The sequence below is a fragment of the Callorhinus ursinus genome, unplaced genomic scaffold (assembly GCF_003265705.2).
Source record: "Callorhinus ursinus isolate GAN/ISIS: 27379988/994484 unplaced genomic scaffold, GSC_fseal_2.0 scaffold19, whole genome shotgun sequence".
NCBI lineage: Eukaryota > Metazoa > Chordata > Mammalia > Carnivora > Otariidae > Callorhinus > Callorhinus ursinus.
In genome coordinates, this window is record NW_027397081.1 from 10433053 (window position 1) to 10442610 (window position 9558).

The following is a 9558-nucleotide window of genomic DNA, read 5'->3' on the forward strand; positions in this document are numbered from 1 at the left end:
TTCCCGGCTTTAGAGGAGGGTCCGGCTGCACCTGAGGAGCTCCCGCCTCTCGGGCTGGAGAGGGATGGTTTACACACTGGCGTTCATCCCCAGCGCCAGCCAGCCCTCCCTGGGCTTGTCACGGCTGACGCGTGCTCTCGTCTCGGGCTCCCAGGTGGCCTGGAAAAATGAATTCGGTGTTGGAGAAGGGGTTCATCTTGTACCAGGAGCTGCTAGCACCATCCTTCCCACTCCCTGTGCCACAGCTTATTCTGCGAAAGCCACGGGCAAAGGGGTTGGGGTTGTCTATCCTAAAGAGAATGGGACCAATATGGAACTAATGAGCACCCTGACACCACCACAGAGGTTTCAGGGGGCAATGGGAAACAGCCATCCTGGACAGTGTGCTGGCCATGGTTCCAGGGGTCAGCGAGGCAGGACTGAGGTTAAATGCTGGGAGGAAATAAGAGGAAGGGGCAAGACATGGCTTTGTAAGCACTTTCCTGAGGCTCTGTTACCAAGAACTTCTTGGCTCGGAGAGCCAGATGACGTTCATCCTATTCTCGAAATTCCTTCAAAATAGGGGCTCTTCAGAGGGCCCTGTAAGAGGAGAGAGTCACTGGAGGTGAAGAAAACATTTACAATTCAAAAACATTTACAACTCCTTTCCCCAGTCGAGAGGCTCTTGGTCCTCATAAGCCAGTGACCTGCAGGCCACAGAGAGAGAGTGAATGTTGCCCGTGCACTGACCATTCACTCTATGACAGGCACTGTAACAGGTGCCTCAAGACCCTGCCCCACAGAAGCCTCACAAAGACCCTGTGATGGGTAAAGAACTAAGATATAAATGACGGTAAGGACTTCCTTCCCAGGATCACAGAGCTGGTAGGTAGGGGAGCCAGAATTTCACTCCTGTAAACGTTCCTCCACTAGGGGGCATGGCTTGGAGGAAAGTCTAGTTTCTCTGAGTCTCAGTTTCCTCTCTATAAAGTGGGAGCCACAGTTCCTACTTGCAGAATTCTTGGATTTGAATATAACATACATGAGGAGCTTGGCATCAGTGACTGGAAAACAGAAGGCATTTGCTTCATGGTGACTATTATTTCTAGGTTAGAAATGACCATGAACTCACCATCTGCCTCCTCCCACCCTCCCCAAAATCCACTCGTCTCATACGTACCCCCATCTCAGTGAAGGCAAGCAGTTATCCGGCTGTTACGTTTGCCTTTCCCTCTCTCCCGTGCCTGGTGGCAAACACGAGGGTCCCCTGAGACCTGCCCATCTACTACCCAGGCATCAAAGTCTGATGGCCTGGGCCCAGTGGGGTTCTGAGCAGCGCTCACTGGTGGTGTGACAGTGCTGATTGCCAGGAACGTGTGACCAGGCCCTGCGTGAGCCCAGGGCCCGGCGGCACTTACATGAGCAGGGCCCGGCATGCAGCGGGCTGGGAGCCCTGACACAGGAAGGGCCTCCAAGCCCCCTTGCCATGCAGATGCTCCCTGTCACTGGCTGTTTGTCCTCAGTTGAGAATCAGGAAAACCCATTGATTCCAAGGACTGTGCTCATTCATCAAGATACCGGCAGGGGCTTCAGGGCCCCCGCCCTGAGTGCCCTGGAAAAGGAGAGTGAGCAAGAGCTGACTGTCACCCCCGCCCCTCCCCGGACAGCCAGCTCCCGGTGTTCCTGTGGCTGCCTCGCCCTGACTGGGCTTCTGGGATCTGAAACCAGCTCGATGACTTTTTTTTTTTTTTTTTAAACGAAGACGTCTAATTTGATCTCAGATTCAAAACAGCAACATGAATGGGTTCTCCCAGGGGGAGATTTTGCCTGGGGCCAGGATCGGATTTCTCAGGCAGGGGTAGAGAGGGGCCCTTGGATGCTAGCGGCAACAGCAGGGACTGCCCATCTACTCCCAGCCACCCCAGCCTCGGGTCTGCCCAGTTCCGGGCTGAGCCCCGTCGCCGGTGGGTTGAGAGGCGCTGCTCGGTGTGAGCATGGCTACCTGCCAGATGTGCCAGTTCAGCTCAGCCTGAGCGTCGCTGCCTGTCACACGGCTATCTCCAACTTCCCGTTCGCGCGCTTTTTTTTTTTTTTTAAGATTTATTTATTTATTTATTTGACAGAGAGAGACACAGCAAGAGAGAGGGAACACAAGCAGGGGGAGTGGGGGAGGGAGAGGCAGGCTTCCCGCGGAGCAGGGAGCCAGATGCAGGGCTCGATCCCAGGACCCTGGGATCATGACCTGAGTCAAAGGCAGACGCCCAACGACTGAGCCACCCAGGCGCCCCCCCGTTTGCACTCTTAATCTTCCGCCGCTGCAGCTGCTCGTGGAGGGCCCTCCCCCCCCTTGAGCCGCAGCTCCACCCACGTGCACGCACCCGTGGTCGGCTCGCTCTGCCGCAGACAAAGGAGTCTCCACTTAAAATGCATTGGCTCCCATGCAGTGAGGACTTAGGCCAGACCAAAGGCCCACAAAATAGTGAGAAATACTGAAATGGGTAATGAGGCCAAAGATTTCTAGAATGTTCAAGCTGAAAATAACTCAGGGACCATCGAGTCCAACATCTGCTTTATTGGAACCCATCTGATTTCACTAGCTAAATACAATTCACGTGTCTAGCCCACACCGCATCATTTACAAATAAGGAAATCAAGACTCCCAAAGGCCGAGTTGTCCCCGCTGCGTGAGAACCTCTGAGCCACGGGTGCAGAGAAGGGCGGGTGCTCACAGGAGGCTCTTGGAAGCAGAAGGCACGGAAGCCGGAGTGCCCGTTCCGGGTCTGGAAGCCTGGGCTCAGGGCCCAGCTCCACCTGTTCTAACTTCACACCGTGAGTGTGTTGCCGAGACCCTCCATCGCCTTATCCATAGAAGGTGGGGGTAGGTTTGAGGTCAGGATTGAAGGAGATGATTTCTGGAAGGCTCTCAGCATTGGGCTGGGCACACAGCAAGCCCACGGGAAATGGTAGCTATGGTTGCGGTCACTATACTGAGTCGGCTGCTTCCACAGGCACCCCCTGCCTGGCCATCCTTATGTGCTCTTTTCCAGAGTTCTTAAATATGAGGATTCTTGTCAGGGTCAGAGAGTTGGTATGTGACTCTGCCCAAAAGTGGAGGATAGAGAAGTGTTACCCGGGGTGTAGACTGGCCTGCAGAAGCGCCGGTGAGGATGGCTGGTGGGAATCGAGGTGAGGGTGGAGGCAGGCACGGGAGAGCCCGGGGGATGGAGATGAGCATTCGATGGGAACTCTGCACTGCATCCTCAGTTTCTGGGGGAAGGGAGACAGAAAAAGACAGGCACACTGGAATAGCCTCCTTGCTGAGTCCCTTGTCCCCTCTCTGTCTTCTGAGCCCCCTGCACACTGCAGCCCAAATAATCCTCTTAAACCCTATTTCAGCCACCTTCACACAACTGCCCACAGGATCAACGGCAACCCCCCCTGCTGGTGTGTGTGTTCGTGTGGGGGGGTGTGTGTAACAGGGGGTGTGCATATAGGTGGGGGAATGGTAAGAACAGCACTTTTTTACTTTTCTGAAGTTTTGCTGATAAAGCACTCCTATGATTTTACATGAACTACTGTTAAGATTTATAAGCACTCCTTACACTGCATGTAAGAGCTATGATTCATAGGTTTTCAGTATAATTTAAAACACGCATACCTATTAATACCCCCAAAGTATTTTTCCCTATAAATAATATTGATAGGGGCGCCTGGGTGGCTCAGTGGGTTAAGCGCCTGCGTGGGCTCAGGCCATGATCCCAGGGTCCTGGGATCAAGCCCCGCATTGGGCTCCCTGTTCAGCAGGGAGCCTGCTTCTCCCTCTGCCTGCAGCTCCCCCCACTTGTGCTGTCTCTCTCTCTGACAAATAAATAAAATCTTTAAAAAAAATAATATTGGTAAAATCACACATGGTCCATTCGGTGTGATCTCGCTGAGCCTTAAAGCCAGCCTGGGTTTAGGGTCATATTCTGGCCCCACCTCAGCTAGCTGATCCTGTGGTTCGCAGTGGGGCTCAGCACCTCACGCAGCCTGAGGCACGCTGTTGACAGTGGCTCCCCACCACGTACTCTGTTCCCTTGGGCCAGCTCCCCAGTATTTGCGTACATTCTGCTCATTCCCATTGTCTTGCTTCTGCCCCCTCCTCACTGAAAACACCTCCTTCCCTCTCTTCAAATCCTACCCATCCTCGAAGCCCCAACATCATAAAAATGGCAGGTGCTTTTTATTAAGTACTCCCTAGGTTTCAGATCCTGCCGAACAATGTGAGTGTTCGTATGATTCTCCCTTTACTGATGAGAACGGTTAGGGACCGAGCGGCTGGCCCAGGATTGCACGGGGTCCCTCCGGGCACGGGACCGCGCCCTACTGGGCGCAGCGCACGCCGCCTGCCTTTCTCTCTGTCTTGCGTGGCTGTGCTGCACTTTTAAATACTTCATTCCGGCGGAATTGTTTTCTGTGTCTTCATGTTTTTTGCCTCTACCACTAGAATTTAAATTCTAGTTGGAAGACCCGGAAGATTGCTATGAGAAGTTTTGTGGACAAGCCAAAGAGAAGGAGGTGTATACAGAAGGTGTTTATTAACCTCACTCTAAGGAGGGCACGCCCTGGAGTTGGTGCTTGGCCCTGTCCTCGGGAGCACGTGGATGAGTCATCACAGTGACGGTGGCTTCCCTTCGGTCACGGCAAGCCCCTGGGTCCCCTGCTCCTCAGAGAAGAATGTGCAATGACCACAATTGTCCCTCATGGCATCCCTAGGATGTGGAACACGACAGTCCCCGCTACACTTTCTCTGAGCAAATCTGGACGAAAGGCCTCGTTCAAGGTCCCACCTGCATAGTCCTGAGGTTTCCAGCAACACCTTTGGCCTGTGGTCTGTCCCTTCTGCCCCCTCCCACAGGGAAGGATAAGGGCTTTCAGGCCCCTGCTCTCACTTCATGCCTATGACGCCCCTTTCAGGCAGCCATTTTTTCCCGTCTGAGGCCACGCAAGAGAAGCTCAGAGACCCCATGTCTTGTCCAGAATTTCCCAAGGAAGTCACGGCTGAACCAGGCCCCAAATCTGGCCTTTGCCTTGAACCTTGCTGCCCACTGCCCAGCCCTGTCTCTCCTCTTGTTAACTTTCTGGCCAGGCTGCAGCGCAGGGAGGTGGCCAGTCCTCACTCACTCCCTGAGCGTGAAAGGGAAAGCAAAACCCTAACCCCTTTAAGGTTTTATCTGAAAGCCCCTCTAATCCATCATCGGTCAGTTAGATAACAGCTTAAGTCTCCCCACTGCAAAGGATTACCTTCACAGCCGATCTGGCGCCACACATTACCGGAGGCGTGGGACGGTGGCGGGCACAGGCCAGGGCCCCTACTGCTGTCCACCCTCAGATGGTGGGGAGCCCAGAGCCTGGCCTTCCCTTAAGCTGCTCCTCAGCCAAGGTCATTTAAATGGCATCTTGATCCTGAAAAGCTCCTCATTCATTCAATAAATATTTATCAAGCACCTACTATGTGCCAAGCACTGTGCTAGATAGTATAAAATGCCTTTGAGTGAACTAGATAAATCTCTTCAACATTCCTATTATAATTATAGCAGAGCATCATCAGGGTGAAAAAAAAAAAAAATCAGACACAGCAGAACGCTCCTCCTGGCCCTAATATGGTCTTGGCCCCTGGTATCAGGAATTAGAGAAACATCCGCTGAGGGCAGAGGTTCTCCAAACCCCAGCCCTTGGATTACAGGGATTATCACTCTAAAGTCGAGGTATTGGGGGGGGGGGTGCCTGGTGTCCTTCAAGCAAAGGGAAGCGTTTAGAAGTCTGCAGACGTCCGTTGCTCTGGGATCAGTCCTAGAGCAGTTTATAAAGGGAGGGATCATATCTGATGAAGCAGACCTTCTCCCACGTGGTCTGTATTTCTAGGTCTCTTTCTACCTGACTCCTGACTCAGCTGTGACTTTTACCCCCAAGGTCAGTTTGGAAATACATCCGGAGAAATTTGGTGTGCCCTGTTGACCCAATCAGCAGAAGGGGATGACCTCCTCCCGCCACCCTGGCCCTGCTCCCTGAGCACCACTGAATAACGTCTGACAGCTACAGCTAGACCTGTTCTCTTCTTTCCCCTGGATGTTTGCTGGGGATACCCTCCTCCCTTAAAGTGCTATCAGTCTCGGGTCCTGCTTGGGCCACACAGCTGAGGCTCTGGATCATTAAAAAAAGCAATAAAGGAATGTGTGCCTTCCCCCCCGCCCAGCTTCTCAGAACTAGTAGAAGCATATAAAATTCAGGTCAGGAATTGAAGTAGAAATAGCATTTTTGAAATAGGGACTTTCTAAATAGCTGGACTATGTGCTGCTATAACCAAAGTTATTGAGAAAAGAAAATCACTATCTTCAGGGGTGGCTGGGAGATGTCACTGGTTCAGCAGTAAGAAGCTAAGAAAGGTGACCCCCATTGGCTTCTTTCTGAAGGCACTCTGAAATCAGCACTCTGAAACCAAGCCAGGTTTATGACCTTGGATTCATCAGCTGACCTCTCTGGGTCCCAGCCTCTGAATTGCCATTGCTCTGAAGACTGGACAATTGGTATTTGCTTGCCCAGTACCCATTCTGTCTGTTCTGGTAATGACTCCTCGATTTTTCCTGGGGAACCACTCCCTGCCATGCTTAACCACCTGATTCAGGTGGAGCTTGATTCTAACCCTGGGTCCAGGGAACATAGAATCCAGGACCTGCCAATCACAGCACTGTCCATCCCTTTCATCATATTAATTGGTCCAGAGGTGGTCATGGGACCCGAGGAGGGTCAGTCAGAGCTCAGCCCGGACCTGTGCCAGAGCAAAGGAAAGAAGCTCTTCTTTCGCCAATCCTGCTCAGGGGAATAGGAGGTGAGTTTGGAGCTGTGTTGGTGATTTTATCATCCTTGACATGGGCTTCTCAGATAACGGAGTCAACAGAAGAAAGCAGAACCAAGAGTTGAGAGCCCTGACATCATTGTTTGAGCCCCCAGATCCTGCTGTGTCCAAGGCTAACACGGACTTCTTAGTTAAGTGAGATAGTAAATCCCCCTTTTACTTCAGCCAGTTTGTCACTGTTACCGAAGGAGCCTTTGTCTGTCCCCTGGTCCCTTTCATCCTGCCTAAGTTCTACTAACCCTGAAAACATCACTTTAGAGGTTGAGTGGTTCTGCCCTTTCTCCTACTTCCTTTCTTTCCACAGTTTAACAGACACCTATCATTCTAACATGCTCTAGCATTTGCTCATAAGGACACACTGTTCACTGCCTGCACTCCACCTCTCTTCCCACCAAAATGTGAACTCCAGGTTTTTGTTAGTTCCGAACACTGATGTGACCAAGTGTCTAGAAAAGTGCCAGTGTGTGTGACAGGTGCTCAAAAAATACTTGTTTGAATGCTAACATTTAGCAGGGGAAGGCATTCGGGGACTAGCACCAGGGCCAGCTTGGGGTGAAGTCTGGTTTTAAACTCCCCCATACTCCCCCCGCCCCCCGCCCACCTCCCACTGGTGGCAATGGTTTAGGCTAAAATACTACGTGAATAGCAGCTTCTATTGGAAAGTGCCCACCACGTGCCAGGCACCGGGATAAGTGCTGGGCACACACAGACGACAGACACACACAGTTTCTTCTCTCAAGGGGGGTCTGCTCAAGAGAAAGGGGGTGGACACACAAAATCACATACCATTGGGGCTAGTGCGATGTTTGCAGTACAGAGCTAGGGCTTTTCGTCCAGCAAGGGCCACACGGGTCAGAGACTCCCCCTAGAAGGGGGGCTGTCTGAGCTGCCTGCTTCCTAAGCTGGAAGGAGGACATGGCAGGGATGGGCATGGGTTTGAGCAGGGAGAGGAGACGGGGAGAAATGAAGGACACTCAGACTACACCGAAGGCTGGAGCAGGAAAATGTGCACTGATTCCCTCCTTTCCCTGTCCGGGCTGCCCTGCAGACAGCTCCGTTAGTCCCTTATCTATAGTCTCTGCTTCCAGACCACTTTCTCCCTCACAAGGCCAAGTAGTTGGGCATCTTTTACCCTTGTGTTTCAAGGCATAAAAGATTCAACCTCCTTCAGCCACCTGCTCCCACATCATCATCATTCAGTGTCACCATCTGGAAATATCCATAGGCTGTTGTCCAAACCAGTCTTTGTTTCTATGAAAAGCCAGCCCCGACACTCCACACCACCACCACCACTGGAGGCCTGGAAAGGGGGTGGCCTCCATTCCAAATTGCTCCTGACTGAGTGCTCCCAGGAGCACCCATCACTCCTTTTCTTCTGGGACATTCCTGGATAACTCTTCCAGGAGAGAGAGGATAGCTCAGGGTTGGATGAAAGCCAAAGGGCTCCCCTTTCTTGGCCTGAGATCTCATCTGTGACACCCAAAGTGCCAAATTCCCATGCTCAGATGCAAATTTGCCAGCACATATGTAGTCCACTCTTACTGGTGCAAAAGTCTTTCAACAGTCCTAGGGACACATTGCCTTCTTTCTAGCCAAAAAAAGCAGAGGCGAAGATTCATTTCCACTGCGACTAAATAACCTGTAAGTTTCTCCAGAAGCAGAAATTGAGTTAATGCCGACCTTTCTACCAGCACAGCTTCCAAAGATATCTTTTAGCCTCAGGCAAAGTCCTGATGCTATGATGTTAGTCAAAGCTCTGTGTTCAGTGAGGGCCCACCCACCCTCACACTGGCCTGAGGCGTTGATAGAGGATGGGAGTGTCACAGAGCACACTCTGCTGATTTCCACTGCAGGGGGTCCCCATTGCTCAAACCTGGCTTCCAGGCCCATGATCCCAACACCACACCTGGGTGAGCCTCAAATCTGAGGGCCCTTGTTTGATCTTATCAAAGCTCTTAAGGCCATCTTAGTGGTGTTAAGAGCATTTGCCTTGCACAGGGGCAAGGCAGATTCAAGTCCTGGGGCATCTAATTACCAACTGCGTGACCATAGGCAAGTTACTTAGCTCCTCTAAGCCTGTAAAAACGGGAATAATAATAGTACTTAGCTCAGGGGATTGATTAAAGGAGATAATATGGGCTAATCACTGTGGATGGAGTGGGCACAAAGTCAAGACTCAGTAAATGACAAGTCTGATTATTGCTTTGGTCCCTCAAGCCTCACCATCAATTTCTTCTCTTTCATCAGAAAAGCCCTTTTGCTAGAAAAACACCGTATTTATAAAAACATGCACAAAGCACAATAAATGATCATAAGGAATCTGATAAGAAGATGGCAACAGTGATGGGAATGTCTGAGGGGTTCCTGCCAGGGAAAAGGAGTCCTTGGGCAGTCACAACACTTGATTCCAGAAGTTCAACTGCCTGCAACTCTCAGCAGCCTGGCCGTAGGCTGTGGGCAGACATGGAAACGGTAAGGGACGGAGGAACTCACTGGGACTAGAGAAGCCCGTAAAGAGAGGTAGGAGGAACTGCCACAAGTCAGCCTTTCCAACCACCCACCCACCCACCCATCCAACCATCCATCCATCCACCCACCCATCCTACCATACATCCATCCATCCACCCAACCACCCATCCAACCATCCATCCATCCATCCATCCATCCATCCATCCATCCATCCA